The sequence below is a fragment of the Panicum virgatum genome, chromosome 1K (genome assembly GCF_016808335.1).
Source record: "Panicum virgatum strain AP13 chromosome 1K, P.virgatum_v5, whole genome shotgun sequence".
NCBI classification, from domain to species: domain Eukaryota; kingdom Viridiplantae; phylum Streptophyta; class Magnoliopsida; order Poales; family Poaceae; genus Panicum; species Panicum virgatum.
The window spans coordinates 5985771-6001717 of NC_053136.1; positions in this window are offsets into that span (position 1 = coordinate 5985771).

A 15947-nucleotide genomic window follows, 5' to 3' on the forward strand; every position below is an offset into this window, starting at 1 on the left:
ATTCTGTTGTATATACGTGTGACTTGATCCTGGTACGTATATGATTTCTCGGTTTATGTTCTTTTATAAACCGGGTGTTACAGACTCAGATGGAGATGATTAACCCAAAAGAAATCGCTTAAAACATCTGAGAATGATCACTCCCTTAAACCCTAGCTCGAGTACCTTGAGTAGGCTTCCCTTGCACCAAGAGCTTGAACCGAAGCCACCCCAAGGTGAAGCTCATAGAAAGGATGATTCCCCACGCTGGTAGAAACTTCTTGGGCCTTGGAATGGATTTGTAAGGAAGGATTTGGAGTTTAGGGCTAAGGAGAGAGGGAGAGCTCGTGGGGGAGTGAGGAAGAGAGAAAAACTGATGTTTTACCGTTTGGAAACAGTAAAAGACCCTAACATGTGATATAGGATTTCAAGTCTAGACTATCTGGAAGAATATCCGTAGTATCCGGGTAAATCCGGAATTTCCGGATTAAAACCCGGAGTATCTGGGTTCCTCTGGCTCCAGAATTTGAAATCGAGTTTTGAGTCGATTTGTGACTCGACTTGTAACCGAGAGAATTGGATCACTAGTTAGCTAGTTAAACCCAAGTTTAACACTCGGGTATTACAATCCTTCCCCCTAAAAGAAATCTCGTCCCGAGATTTAATGAAGGTGCTAATTGAAAAGGAAGTGTAAGGGTTAGTTACCTTGATTACTTCGTAACAACTCTGAGTATTTGGATTTAAGAAACTCTTCGGTTTCCCAGGTGGATTCTCGCTCGGAGTGATTGCTCCATTGTACCTTATAGAAATGACTGGTTTGATTCCGTGTGACCCTGGTCTTGTGATCCACTATTTTCACTGGATGCTCTGGATAGACAAGATCAGGCTCTAGCTGCAATTTCTCTATGTCAATAATCTTGTCTGGAACACGAAGGCATTTCCTGAGCTGAGAGACATGAAATATATTATGAACTGCGGATAATTGGGCAGGAAGTTTCAGGCGATATGCCATTGGCCCACATTGCTCACTGATAGAAAAAGGCCCAACATAGCGAGGTGCAAGCTTTCCTTTTACGCCGAATCGTTGAACCCCTTTCATTGGAGATACCCGCAAATAGACATAATCTCCCACTTGAAATAGGACAGATCGACGTTTCTTATCCGCGTAACTCTTCTGTCGGGATTTCACAATCTTTAAATTTTCTTGAATGACCCGAACTTGTTCTTCAACCTCACAAACAATATCGGGTCCGAAAAAGTTCCTTTCTCCGGCTTCTGTCCAGTTCAATGGGGTCCTACACCTTCGCCCATATAATGCCTCAAAAGGAGCCATTCTGATGCTCTCCTGATAACTATTGTTATAAGCAAACTCGGCTAAGGGTAGACATTCATCCCATTTCTGGCTATAGGTGAGCGCACACGCTCTGAGCATATCCTCCAGAATCTGATTTATTCTCTTAGTCTGGCCATCTGTCTGAGGATGATAGGCTGAACTGTGGATCAGTTGTGTACCAAGAGCGGCGTGAAAGTATTCCCAGAACCGGGCAATGAATTGAGTACCCCGGTCCGAAATGATCGTTTTTGGAATTCCGTGGAGACTCACAATATGGTCCATATGCAATTGAGCATATTGTTTCGCTGTATGTGTTGTTTTTACCGGCAAAAAATGAGCCGACTTGGTGAGGCGATCCACAATAACCCATACCGAATCATACCCCTTGGAAGTTTTGGGTAAGCCGACAATAAAATCCATACTGATATCTTCCCACTTCCGGGATGGAATACTCAAGGGCTGTAAAGGGCCAGCTGATCTCAAATGGCTTGCTTTAACCCTCTGACAAGTTTCACATTCCGACACATATATGGCAATTTCCCGCTTCATCCTTGTCCACCAGAAGCGCTGCTTCAAATCTTGGTACATTTTATTACTGCCTGGGTAGATTGAATACCTCGAGAGATGAGCTTCATCAAGAATTTGCTTCCGTAGCTCCAGATCTTTAGGTACGACCAGACGATTATTAAACCACAAGACACCCTCACTGTCCTGGTGAAAACATGCAGCCCTAGGATCATTTCCATAAGTCTTTGTCTGATCTTTTCCATGCCTGTATTATTTTTCTGTGCAGTAACAACCTGATCTCGAAGGGTAGGTGTGAGGGCAACATTGGCAAGTGTGCCCTCAAACACAATAGACAGATTTAATCTCTCCATTTCCTGACATAAAGTTGCATGCAATGGCATTGCTGAGGATCAGTTGCAACTTGTCTTGCGACTCAGCGCATCAGCAACAACATTTGCCTTTCCGGGATGATAATGGATCTCCATATCATAATCCTTAATTAACTCTAACCACCTTCTCTGGCATAAATTCAACTCACTCTGGGTAAAAATGTACTTGAGACTCTTGTGGTCCAAATATATATGAACCGGATTACCCAAGAGATTGTGATGCCAGATTTTCAGAGCATGAACCACTGCTGCTAGCTCCAAATCATGGGTGGCATAGTTTTCCTCATGCCGCCTGAGGGCCCTGGAGGCATAAGCAATCACCTGGTGATCTTGCATAAGGACGCAGCCTAGCCCCATGCCTGATGCATCACAATAAACATCGAAAGGCCGAGTAATGTCCGGCTGAGCCAAAACAAGGGCCGATATTAAAAGCTTTCTCAACGTCTGGAAAGCCTGATCACATTTGTCGTCCCAAACAAATTTCACCCCTTTCTTAAGCAATTCTGCCTTGGGCTTAGTAATTTTGGAGAAGTCCGGTACAAACCGGCGATAATATCCTGCTAGCCCAAGAAAACTTCGAATTTCCGGAACTGTCTCAGGGGTCTTCCAATCTAGCACATCTCGGATTTTGCTAGGGTCGACAGAAATACCGTCCTCCGAGACGACATGGCCTAGAAATTGAACCTTTTTGAGCCAAAATTCGCACTTGCTGAATTTGGCGTATAACTTGTGCTCCCTGAGACGCTGAAGGACAATGCGGAGATGCTCTGCATGCTCTTCTTCGTTCTTGGAAAAATATAAGAATTTCATCGATGAAAACCACAACAAACTTATCCAGCTCGGGCATAAATACTAAGTCCATGAGATACATGAAATGTGCCAGGACGTTTGTTAACCCGAAGGACATTACCAGATATTCATAAAGTCCATATCTGGTAGAGAAAGCCATGTTAGGAATATCTTCGGCTCGGATTTTGATCTGATGATAACCCGAGCGGAGATCAATCTTAGAAAATACTTTGGCCCCGAATAGCTGATCAAACAAAATATCAATCCGGGGAAGTGGATATTTATTCTTGATTGTGACGGCATTCAAAAGTCTATAGTCCACACACGACCTGAGGCTTTGATCTTTCTTTTTAACGAAGAGTGCAGGACAGCCCCAAGGTGAAGTGCTAGGATGGATATACCCCTTATCAAGCAACTCTTGCAATTGTTTTTTTAGCTCGGCTACCTCATTGGGTGGCATACGATAGGGTCTTCTAGAGATGGGTGTCGTGCCCAGTTGCAACTCAATGGCAAACTCCACATTTCGATCCGGTGGCATGCCAGGCAAATCATCCGGAAAAACATCCGGGTATTCACACACCACTGGTATATCGGCTAGGCTCTTGCCCTCAGTGTGGTGCACAATAGGAGTCATCGACTTATGGTTCATCAGGGATAGTGTCATGGAACCATGAAGAGGAGAGTTTACGTACACCACATATGATGACGTATCTAGTAAAATCCCATGAAATTTCATCCAATTCATTCCAAGGATAATGTCCACTTTCTGAGTTGGCAACATAATCATATGAGTGTCAAAGATTTTTCCTTGGAATTGCAAAGGTACTTGCTTAACCGTTTGATTGGTTATTAATTGCCCTCTAGGCGAATGAACATTGTACGGAATCGACATATTCCCTATTTCTAATCCAAGTCTAGTAGCACACTTGTAAGGATCGATGGACCAAGAGGGGGGGTGAATTGGGCCTTTTTCAAATTTCTAAAACAATTAAAGCAACCTTAACCTATGCAATGCTAGTAAGGCTCAATTCACCAACTGGCTAACTAAGCAAACTACACAAGCTAATAAGGATATGAAACTAAGCAAGGTAGAGCTAAGTTATGATCTCTAAGGTCAAGCACATGAATAATTGCATGAAAGTAAGTGCTTGAAATGAAAGAGTGGGCAAGAGACAACCGGATTTTTTTCCCGTGGTATCGATGTGTTGGCACACACCCCTAATCCACGTTGTGACACTCACTAAGAGTCTTGTCACCTCCCATGTCACCGAGACTTGGGTGCTCACTAAGAGTCTACGTTCACCATCCCTGCGTGGTGGAGCTCAAGCCACGTACAAACTTCTTCGGGCTCCTACAATCCTTGGTAAGCTCCGGAAGAAACACCTTCAATCACCAAGATCGCCTAGGTGCTGCCAATCACCAAGAGTAACAAGCTAGGGCCTCCATTTGAGCAAGAACCGATCACCAAGAACGGATGCACACAAGCTTCTCTCTACTCAAGTCCTTAGTCTTGCTTCTTGAATGATTGAATGAACAAATGTGTGGAAGATGAAGCTCAAGGTGGCTCTCAACAATATATGAGTGTATGAATGTTGCCTGGTGTCAAGAGAGTGCAAAATGACCCATTGGAGGGGTATATATAGGCAGCTCACACGAATAGAGCCGTTGGAGAAAAGCTGCTAGAAAACTGCTTAGCACCGGTTAATCCGACGTACCTCCAATAGTCAGCGTTGGTTTAACCGATGAATGTAAACTGCCCATTCTGAAAACTAGCCGTTACAACTTGGGCAGATTAACCGACGTATCATCGGTTTAACCGGTGAGTGTACCGGTGAGTGTAGTTGTCCACTGATCAACTGAAAAACCAAGTCTCTGGACAACTGCACCGACATTAACTCAAATCCATCGTCGGTTTAACCGGTGAGTACAACTTCTGAAATCCCTGGAAAAACCATCTCACTGGTCAATTGCACCGACGTTTCATTTCAAACACCGTCGGTTTAACCGGTGTATAGAACTTGAAATACCCTGGAAAAACCAACTCTGGACTAATGCACCGACGTTAATTCAAGCATCATCGGTTTAACCTGTGTATAGAACCTGTCCAGACTCTGATAACTGCGTTTAACCGATGTATAGAAAAGTTGAGTCATCGGTTAAACCGGTGTATAGACTTTTCCTGATTTTGCCTTTTCTGATTTGAGTCTTGAGTGAAATCCAAATATTCTTGAGATATAAGTTGAAAACCACTTATTTGAACTTCTTTAGAACCTGAGTGACCATAGTGTGCATCCATTTTTGATTTGATCATGTCCATGCTCAAGTTACTTGACCTTAACCCCTCTTAATAGTGCGATCACTACAAAACTATAAAACCTATACTAACCTAAGTGTTCTTCTCAACCTTACGACACTCAGGACTAGAAAGATCCTTAGTCTTGTTATATATTTGAGTTGAATATCGAGATCGCCTTTTTGAATAACGAAATTGAGGGGCCTCTTTTGACATATGACCAAATGAGCGGTAATGATTTATTAAGCTGCACAAACTCATTAGTCACAATAATGGTTGTCATTAATCACCGAAACATACCTAGAGGGCCTAGATGCTTACAATCTCCCCCTTTTGGTGATTCATGACAACACAAACATAAATAATGAGAGAGCAAGAAAGATAAAACAGGATAAACTCAAGCAAACTCGAAAGAGAACCAAGGAGCTCAACGGCTCAAACGAAATCCATAGATATGTCTCAAAGCACGGCATACTCAAGAGTCAAATGTACATATCCATGAACTAACATCAAATGAGATAAAATATCAAAGTCCTGTAGCTACGAGCTCTCTCTAACTCTACCCTCCCCCTGACTCCAACTCCCCTGACTCTCTCCCCCTTTGGCAACAAAGCACCAAAAAGGCGAGCTACTGGTCCGGCTGTCGCGGTACGGCGAGGAAGCGGTCCGGGTCGTCATCGTCGTCGAATGGCGAACCCTCAGTGACAGACGGGAGCTGCTGGTCGGAGCTGACTGGGGGTGTAACTATCGTGGAGGCTCTCGTGCTAGCACTGCCTGGAAGAGGGTATGTAGATGTGGTAACCGGCTCAGCAGAAGAAGTGTCAGCATCTGAAGTAGTGAGTGCTGAAGCTGCCGGCTGTGTCGACTGTGGAACTATAGACTCCTCTGCTCCTCCCCCTGAAGGTAGTGTCTGAGGTACAAAGGGGAGGGTGACTGACTGAACTGCCGACGGAGAGTCCTGGAAGAGTGTAGTCGCTGGCAGTGGTGAGAAGAGCGGACGACCGGCAGACCCAAGGAGTGCTGACATCGAGAACATGGTCTCCGGTGTCGCCGTAGTAGTTGGAGCTGCAGTAGGGGCTGGAGCTGGAGTGACTGCAAGCTGAGGTGCTCCAATACCCTGAAGGTCTGGTTGTCTTGGCTGTTGCGGGGCGAGTCCGGTGTGAGTGTAAAGCTGTGTAATCATCCCGAACATCGCCATCATGCCCTGCTGCATCTGCTGGAACTGAGCGTCTGTCCTCTGTGATACTTGGTCAATGAGCCCGACAAAACGCTCCTCTGCTGCAGCATGCTCTCTGGCGGCCTCCCTCTGTATCGTTGCAAGCTGAGCCTCATGGGCTCTCCTGGCCTCCTCCTGTGCTATCCGATCCTCTCTCTGCTGAGTGACAAGCTGCTGTAGGAGAGAGGTAAGCTCGGACGGCTGAGTCAACTGAGACTCTGTAACAGTAGCAGCTGCTGGTGAGTCTGGAGCTGGCTCTCGGGACCCTCCTGCCTCGTGGTCATGACTAGCTGGGGCTGCAGGAAAGTACTCGACGTCCTCGGAGGAGTCTGACTCAAGCTCAGACCAGTGTATCTCATCATCTCCTTCGGGAAGTTGTGCCTCTGCTGCCAGAAGTGCCTCGTCCTCCTGTGCTACTCGGGCCTATGCCTCTGGTGATAGAGGTGCCATAGCAGCTCTCTCGGCCTGTCTGCCTCTCCTCCGGTCCTAGAGAGCTGTCGGACGGTAAACTGGGAGCCGGAGAGCCTCATCCTGACGGTATACTGCACTGACAGGTGACTCAGCTGGCACAATCATCGAGCAGATATAACTGATCCAGTGAGCATAAGGAAACTGATGTATGACACCCATCCCGTCAGTGATCACATCCTCGATCTTAGCCAAAAAGAAGTCAACTATATCGAACGGCTCGTGAGTGAGGATGTGAAGTAGTAATAGCTGCTGCAAGCCAGTGAACCCCTCTGGGTAGCCACTCCTTGGTAACAGAGTCCTCCGGAGGGCCATATGAACTGCATACGCCTCTGGGGTCAGCAGGTTGGGGACTCTGGCATACGACGCTGGAAACGGCTGGCGGAAGCACTGAGAGATCGCCTCGTGAGAAGGTGCAATCCCGCCAATCATAGCTCTGCGCGGTGGATCTGCGTCTCTGTATACCATCTCATGCAAGGAGACATCGACCAGATCGACTCCGAGAATCCCTGCAATCGTCGCCCTCGACAGACCAAAGACCTGGCCTCCAAACACGAAGTGTACGGCTCGGCGCTCGGGAGCGATCCTGGCTGTGGCATAAAACACTCTAACCCAGTCCTCTATGTACCTGTTCTGCTCTATCTGAAGTAACCTGGGCAGGCCTCTGAAGTGAGCAAAATGCTCTCTGACATCTGCTCCCCCTGCAGCTGTCCACAGTGAGACCCAGTCTAGCACCCTGTGCGGAAAGATCATGTGCCCTCGCCTCTGGTAGGTCTCGTAGAAGCTGGCCTGAAGAAGTGTCCAGAATCTACGGTCAACCCTGCTGTCACGGGTCACGGGGAACCAGTCCTCCTCTCCAACACTCCACCTGAGCCTCTTGACTTTCGCCGCATTGGCCTTGGTCAAGTTCTAGAGCAGCACACATGGCTCCAGACGCACAACAGTGTCCAACGGAACACTACGCGCTCGGCCTCTAGGGCTTCGGCTCTACGGGCTGCTGCTGCTGCTGCTGTGGACCTGCGAGGCTCCTGTGGCTGGTGACCTCCTCGCGTCCTCGGTCCAGTGCGACGCTCAGTCGCAGGCGAAGACTCTCCTGCTGGGGACGTTTGCCGAGTGCGGCCAGAACGTCGTAGAGTCGGTGACCCCTGTGTGCTATGCCCCTAAGACTGCTCAGACTGCTCTGCCTCTGAATCTGCATTTGAATCTGCAGCTGTATCTGAGTGATCTGATTCTGCTGCTGCCTCAGTCGTGGCTCAGGTGGCCCTGGCACCTCGGACTCTGCCCATACCTCGACCTCTGCCCCTGCCCCTAGCTGGCTGCTCCCTGATCGCGAATGGACGAGCACGGCTTGACACCTGCTCCTCGGCGGCCTTGGCCACCATCTTGGCCCTCTCGGCCTCTCTCTCTGCGCGAGTCTGCTTGCGGACGGGCTTCTTGACCACAAATTCCTTTCCCTTTCTCTTCTCGCGACCCATCACGATCAGGCAATCTGTCGAACACCTCGCGAGCTCTGATTGGCTGCGGCTGCGGCGTGAACGGCATGGAGCCGCGGCTGCATGGCACGGCGTGTGAGAGCGGCGGCTCAGAACGCGGCGGTGGCGCGGAGTAGCAGTGGTGGTGGCGCGGAGGCGCTCGGGCGGCGCAGGCGGCGGTGGTGCACGAGCGGCGTGAGCGCGCGCGCGGGCGGTGGTGGCGCAGGCTGGACGTGGCGGCGGCCTGGGCCGGTGGCGAGGATGGCGTGCGGCGCGTGGAGCAAAGGGTGCGAAGCGGCGGCGGCTAGGTGGACGAGCGGCGGCGCGGGATCGGCGATGGCGGCTGCGGAGTCGAGCGGGGGTGCGGCGGCGTGAAGAAGGAAAAGAGAAACAGAGGAGCGCGGCGTGGGCAAGACACTTATATGACAGGTGGGCCCCGCGATTTTCCTTAACGCCGGTTAAACCGATGCTTAGGTTTAGAACACCGGTTGATTGCATCGGTGTAGTTCACCTGAGACTCCTGCAGAAAAACATCTGAACGCCGGTTGATCCGACGATATGCAATTTGAACTCACCGGTTGAACGCTGCTAACACCGGTTGATTGCTGGGTCAGATCTGAGTTACGTTCACCGGTTGATCCGATGCTGTGATTTTTGTATACGCCGGTTGAACGCCTGGTTTGACTGAGCTGAGACAGAAACTTAGTAACGCCGGTTAAGCCGATGGGTATAGATCCATTAGGCGTCGGTTTAACCGGTGAACCAAAAAACCCCTCACTCAGCTCACTCTTCTATGCTAAGTCCAATAAAGTTATAAAAAATAAAATAAAAACTAAACTCAAGTTAATGGACTTGCATAGGCGACTTTACCCCTCAAAATATTTAGGATAGCACACTAGCTTAATAATTTTTCTTTTCGAATACAAGGAAAAACCGCAAAAGCGAGACAAAGCGCCAAATAAAATGTATGAGCCTTGTCATAGGAATATTGAAGATAGAGAGCTTCAAACTCATCATGACATAACTCACTAGGCAATAACGCACCTAACACTTTGCTCTTTTCACTTTTCTTGAATTAAGATCTTGTATATGAAACAAGTCTCATTTTCATCAAGTGATCTCCTTTGTGACTCTTACGCATGCAATGATAATGCAAACTACAACCACATGTAAAAGAAGAGTAAACATGAAGTGCACAACTATATGACAAGAAATGCATAACAAGAAATTAAGATCTACTTGTCAAGTTTGAACCCACAGGAAGCTTCTTCATGATTAGCCTTTCTACAAACCTAGAAGAAAACAAGTGGACCACCACCTCTAGCTAAACCCTTGCTCATCACTATCTTACCATGGTTAGACAAGTATCCTATATGTATGCATTTTTCTATATGACATGACAACTTACATGACGTTTGCCGCATCTAACACATTAAGCTCATTCCGTAGCCTAACAAAAGTACTCTCGTCTAAAGGTTTTGTGAAAATATCTGCCAATTGCTCCTTGGATCTCACACCTTGAAGAGATATGTCTCCTTTAGCTTCATGATCACGCAAGAAGTGATGGCAAATATCAATGTGCTTTGTGCGAGAGTGTTGAACCGGATTTTTGGCAATTTTTACGGCACTTTCATTGTCACAAAAGAGTGGGATCTTATCTTGTTTCACACCAAAGTCCAAAAGGGTTTGCTTCATATATAGGATTTGGGCACAACATGCACCGGCCGCTATATATTCCGCTTCCGCGGTGGACAAAGCCACAGAATTTTGCTTCTTACTTGACCAAGAAACTAGAGAACGCCCAAGCAAGTGGCAACCCCCAGAGGTACTCTTGCGATCCACACGGCTTTCGGCAAAATCCGAATCCGAGTATCCCAAGAGATCTAAGCTAGAGCCTTTGGGGTACCACAAGCCTATGCTAGGGGTGTGCTTGAGATACCGAAGGATCCTATTCACAGCCGAGAGGTGTGATTCCTTTGGGTTTGCTTGAAAGCGGGCACACAAGCACACACTAAACATTATATCGGGCCTAGATGCGGTATGGTAAAGCAAAGACCCTATCATAGAACGATAGATGGATTGATCAACCGGTTTACCGTCTACATCCAAGTCGAGATGCCCATTGGTTGCCATGGGTGTCTTGATCGGCTTGCACTCATCCATCTTGAACTTCTTCAAGATATCTTTAGTATACTTTTCTTGAGGGATGAATGTTCCTTCCTTTAATTGTTTGACTTGAAAACCAAAGAAGAAGGTCAACTCGCCGATCATGGACATCTCGAATTCCCTAGACATCATGGTAGCAAACTCATGGCTTAGTGAATCATTAGTTGAGCCAATGACAATATCGTCAACATAAATTTGACAAATGAAAAGATCCCCGTTGACGTCTTTTGTGAACAAAGTGGTGTCCACCCTCCCGATCTTGAAGCCTTGCATGATTAGGAAGTCACGAAGCCTCTCATACCAAACCCTTGGAGCTTGTTTGAGCCCATAGAGTGCCTTGTGCAACCTATAAACATGGTTAGGATTCTTCGGATCTTCAAACCCGGGAGGTTGCTCAACATAAACAAGTTCATTAATTTCGCCATTTAAGAATGCACTTTTCACATCCATTTGATATAACTTGATATTGTGATGTGAAGAGTAAGCAAGAAGGATGTGGATAGCTTCAAGTCTTGCGACCGGAGCAAAGGTTTCACCAAAATCCAAACCTTCGACTTGAGAAAACCCTTTTGCCACAAGTATTGCTTTGTTGTGTATCACCACCCCATGTTTATCTTGCTTGTTCCGAAAGACCCACTTAGTGCCGATGATGTTCTTGTCTTTCGGAGGAGATTCGAGGACCCAAACTTCATTGCGGGTGAAGTTGTTCAATTCTTCTTGCATGGCCATCACCCAATCCGAGTCCTCAAGTGCTTCCTCTATGCTAGTGGGTTCAATACAAGAAACAAACGAGTAATATTCGCAAAATGAAGTATGCTTAGAGCGGGTTCTTACTCCCTTGGTAGGACTACCAATGATTTGACCAATTGGATGATCCTTGGAGATGCGACCATGCTTCACTAGCGGTACTTGCGTGGATGCTTGTTGGGGTGGATCATGGGTGACTTGTGCTTGTGGTGGAACATTTTGCTCTTCTTGTTTTTGGACTTGGGGTGTTGGCGTTGGCACATTTTCTTGAGGTTGTGGATCATCTTTTTCTTGATCTTCATCCACTTGGGGTGCCGTAGAGGTGATTGGTGTAGATGAGGAAGGTCCTCCCCCTTGATCATTGCCTTCATGCACCTCTTCCGGCTTGATATCCCCAATGGACATCTTCTTCAAAGCTTCATCAATCTCCTCATCACCTACATTGTCATAGCCAACAACCTCCTCTTGGGAGCCATTAGATTCATCAAACTCCACATCACAAGTTTCTTCAACTAACCCGGAGATTTGATTGAATACTCTATATGCTTTGGAGTTTGATGCATAACCAAGAAATAAACCTTCATCACATCTACTTTCAAACTTACCGAGCCTTTTCTTCTTGTAAATGAAGCATTTGCAACCAAAGACTCGAAAATAGGATATATTTGGTTTCTTCCCGGTGATGAGCTCATATGGAGTTTTCTTGAGGAGTTGGTGAGGATACACTCGGTTGGATGCATGGCAAGCCGTGTTGATTGCTTCTGCCCAAAACTTCTCGGACATGCCATAATCATCCAACATTGCTCTTGCTAGAGTGATGAGTGTCTTATTCTTTCTTTCCACCACTCTATTTTGTTGAGGCGTGTAGGTGGCGGAGAACTCATGCTTGATGCCCTCTTCATCGCACCATTCTTCAATCTTCATATTTTTGAACTCGGTGCTGTTGTCACTTCGGATCTTCACAATTGGGGAGTTGTACTCCCTTTGAGCTCTTCTTGCAAATGTCTTGAAGACGTCCGGAGTTTCACCCTTATCGCCTAGAAACATGACCCAAGTATAACGTGAAAAATCATCAACGATTACTAGGCAATAGAGGTTACCACCAATGCTCTTGTATGTAGTTGGACCAAAGAGATCCATATGTAGTAGCTCGAGCGGCTTGGAGGTAGACAACATCGTCTTGATGGGATGATGTGTTGCAACTTACTTCCCGGCTTGACATGCTTTACATAGCTTGTTCTTGTCAAATGTGACGTCCTTCAAGCCGGTGATCATCCCTCTCTTGTGGGCTTTCTTGAGGTTGCTCATGCCAATAAGAACAATTCTTCTATGCCAAAGCCACCCAAGAGATGACTTGGTGAAGAGGCATGTCATGGTGCTTGTTTGCTTTGAAGAGAAATCCACCAAGGAAATATTGTCATGCCTAAACCCCGTGAACACCAATGACTTATCTAATTCAAGAGTTACTACAATACCATTCTTGTCAAAGGTACACGTTAGTCCAAGATCACATAATTGAGCAATAGAAATAAGATTAAAACTAAGTGCTTCTACAAACAAGATATTAGAAATAGATAAATCTTTAGAAATTGCTATTCTACCCAAACCTAAAAATTTTTCCCCTTGAGTTATCACCATAGGTGACATGTTCATGATCGCCGGGGTCTTCAAGAGAGGTGAACATGCTATCATTGCCGGTCATGTGTTGAGAGCAACCGCTATCAAGTACCCAATGTTTCCCACCGGCTTTGTAGTTCACCTACATACATGAGAATTCACTTTTGAGTTTTAGAAACCCAAATAAGCTTTGAGCCTTGCACATGTGTGACAAGAGCTTTTGGGACCCAAAGTTGCTTGGGGAGCTTCTTCTTTGACTCCTTAGCAATTTTGCCAATGGATTTGGCCTTCACTTTGTCCTTCACTTTACTCAAAAGAAAATGGTTATTTTGAAACATTGATGAGTAATTCTTTGGTAAAGTGGTAAGAGGACGTGATGGTAAGGTGCACTCCCTAGTGTGGTGCCTGGTGACTTGGCAATGTTGGCAATATGAACAAACTTCCTTGATGAAGCTAGTCTTGATCTCCGGAGAAGTAGTGCCTTGATTTGGCTCCGGAAATGAACCAAGACCTCTCTTGCCATAGTCACGAGCATTGTTGAAGAGAATTTCCTTTTGGATGTATTCTCCTCTTGAGAGCTTCTCCACACTACTCTTGAGACTTGCTACTTGATCCATCAATTTCTTTTCCCTAGAAGCAGCAAGCTCAGGCACAATATTAGTGGCATTTGCATTAATGAGTAGGTCATCACATGAAGTAGAAGCATTGACCTTTTCAATAGTTTCATTGACAAAGTTCTCAAGACTTGGGTCAATTGCTTCATAGGCAAATTCAAGTTCTTGATACTTGTGAGCCAACTCCCTATGCTCTTGTTTAATCTTTTTGTGGCTCTCTTCAACTTGCTTAGCAAGTACAAGTGACTCATTGTGCTTTTTGAGCAAGTCATTGTACTTGTCAAGCAAATCGGAGTGGGCAAGCTCTAACTTGGCATGAGTGCTCTCAAGAATCTTGACTTTGCCCTTTTCCCTCTTGATAACGGATGTATACTCATTAATGAGGTTAGTAAACTCATAAGGGTCAAGCTCTTCATCACTATCATTGTCACTATCCACCTCACATACCTTTGTGTTACCTTTTGCCATGAGGCACATGGGAGGCGGAGGTAGAGGTGGTTCTTCATTGGTGAGGGCGATGGTGACGATGTCTTCTTCATCACTTGAATCTTCGCTTGATGAGACATCGGTCACCCATTCTTGTTTTTCCACCAAAAAGCTTCTCTTGGTGTGCCCTTTCTTCTTCGGGAAGAGCTTGGTCTTCTTGTCATGGCTCTTCTTCACCCCAAGCTTCTTGCTCTTGTTCTTCTTTTCATCTTTTTCATCATCGCTTGAATCATGGCGATGCTTGCTCTTGTTGTCCTTCTTTCTCTTGTCCGGCTTAGGGCAATCAGGAGAGATGTGGCTTTTTTCTCCACAATTGTAGCATGTTTTGTACTTGACATCTTCCCTTGGCCGGAACATTCTTCTTTTTGGGTCAAAATTGTAACCCTTTTTGTTTATCTTGTCGCTCAAGCGTGTGAACTTTCTCATCATGAGAGCAAGTTCTCCATCTTCTTCATCATCGGATGAGCTTTCATGATGATCTTCTTCTTCATTGCTTGAGCTTAATTCTTGCTTGACCATCTTGAGCTTGCGGTGCTTGTTGGCCTTGGTTTTGAGAGCAATTGTTTTGCTTGTAGTTGGCTCTTCGGACATGCCAAGGATCCCCATTTTATGAGCGCGAATTTCGCCCACAAGCTCTTCTACTTCCAACGTACCAAGATTCTCCTTTTGAAGCATAGCATTGATGATGTTATATTTGGGCTTCGGAAGAAACATGAGAATCTTGCAGTTGATGGAGCCACTGTCAATTTTAGAAACTTCAAGAGCATTAATGTCCTTGACAATGACATTCAAGCGAGAATACATATCATTGCAATTTTCATGAGCTAGCATTTTAAAGGAATCATGCTTAGCTCTAAACAAGTGATATTTTTGTTCACGAACTTTTGTGGAGCCTTCATGAATTTCAATTAGCTCTTTCCATATATCACTTGCTAAGTCCATGCCATTTACTCTAGCAAGACTTCATCACTAATGGCTTCGAAAATTGCATTTCTAGCCTTAGCATTCCATTTTAATTGCTCTGAGGTGGGTGTTCCGGTGAACCCGGTCTTTGTTGCCAACCACACTTCGGGGGCAATCGCATCAAGGTATGTGGCCATACAAACTTTCCAATAGGCAAAGTTCTTGCCCTCGAAGTGAGGCGGCGAACCTCCCATCTTGGTCATAGCTCTAGGCGGTGAAGCCTAATGATCTAAATGAGCAACGAGGCTCTGATACCAATTGTAAGGATCGATGGACCAAGAGGGGGTGGGTGAATTGTGCCTTTTTCAAATTTCTAAAACAATTAAAGCAACCTTAACCTATGCAATGCTAGTAAGGCTCAATTCACCAACCGGCTAACTAAGCAAACTACACAAGCTAACAAGGATATGAAACTAAGCAAGGTAGAGCTAACTTATGATCTCTAAGGTCAAGCACATGAATAATTGCATGAAAGTAAGTGCTTGAAATGAAAGAGTGGGCAAGAGACAACTGGATTTTTTCCCGTTGTATCGATGTGTTGGCACACACCCCTAATCCACGTTGTGACACTCACTAAGAGTCTTGTCACCTCCCATGTCACCGAGACTTGGGTGCTCACTAAGAGTCTCCGTTCACCATCCCGGCGTGGTGGAGCTCAAGCCACATACAAACTTCTTCGGGCTCCCACAATCCTTGGCAAGCTCCGGAAGAAACACCTTCAATCACCAAGATCGCCTAGGTGCTGCCAATCACCAAGAGTAACAAGCTAGGGCCTTCACTTGAGCAAGAACCGATCACCAAGAACGGATGCACACAAGCTTCTCTCTATTCAAGTCCTTAGTCTTGCTTCTTGAATGATTGAATGAACAAATGTGTGGAAGATGAAGCTCAAGGTGGCTCTCAACAAT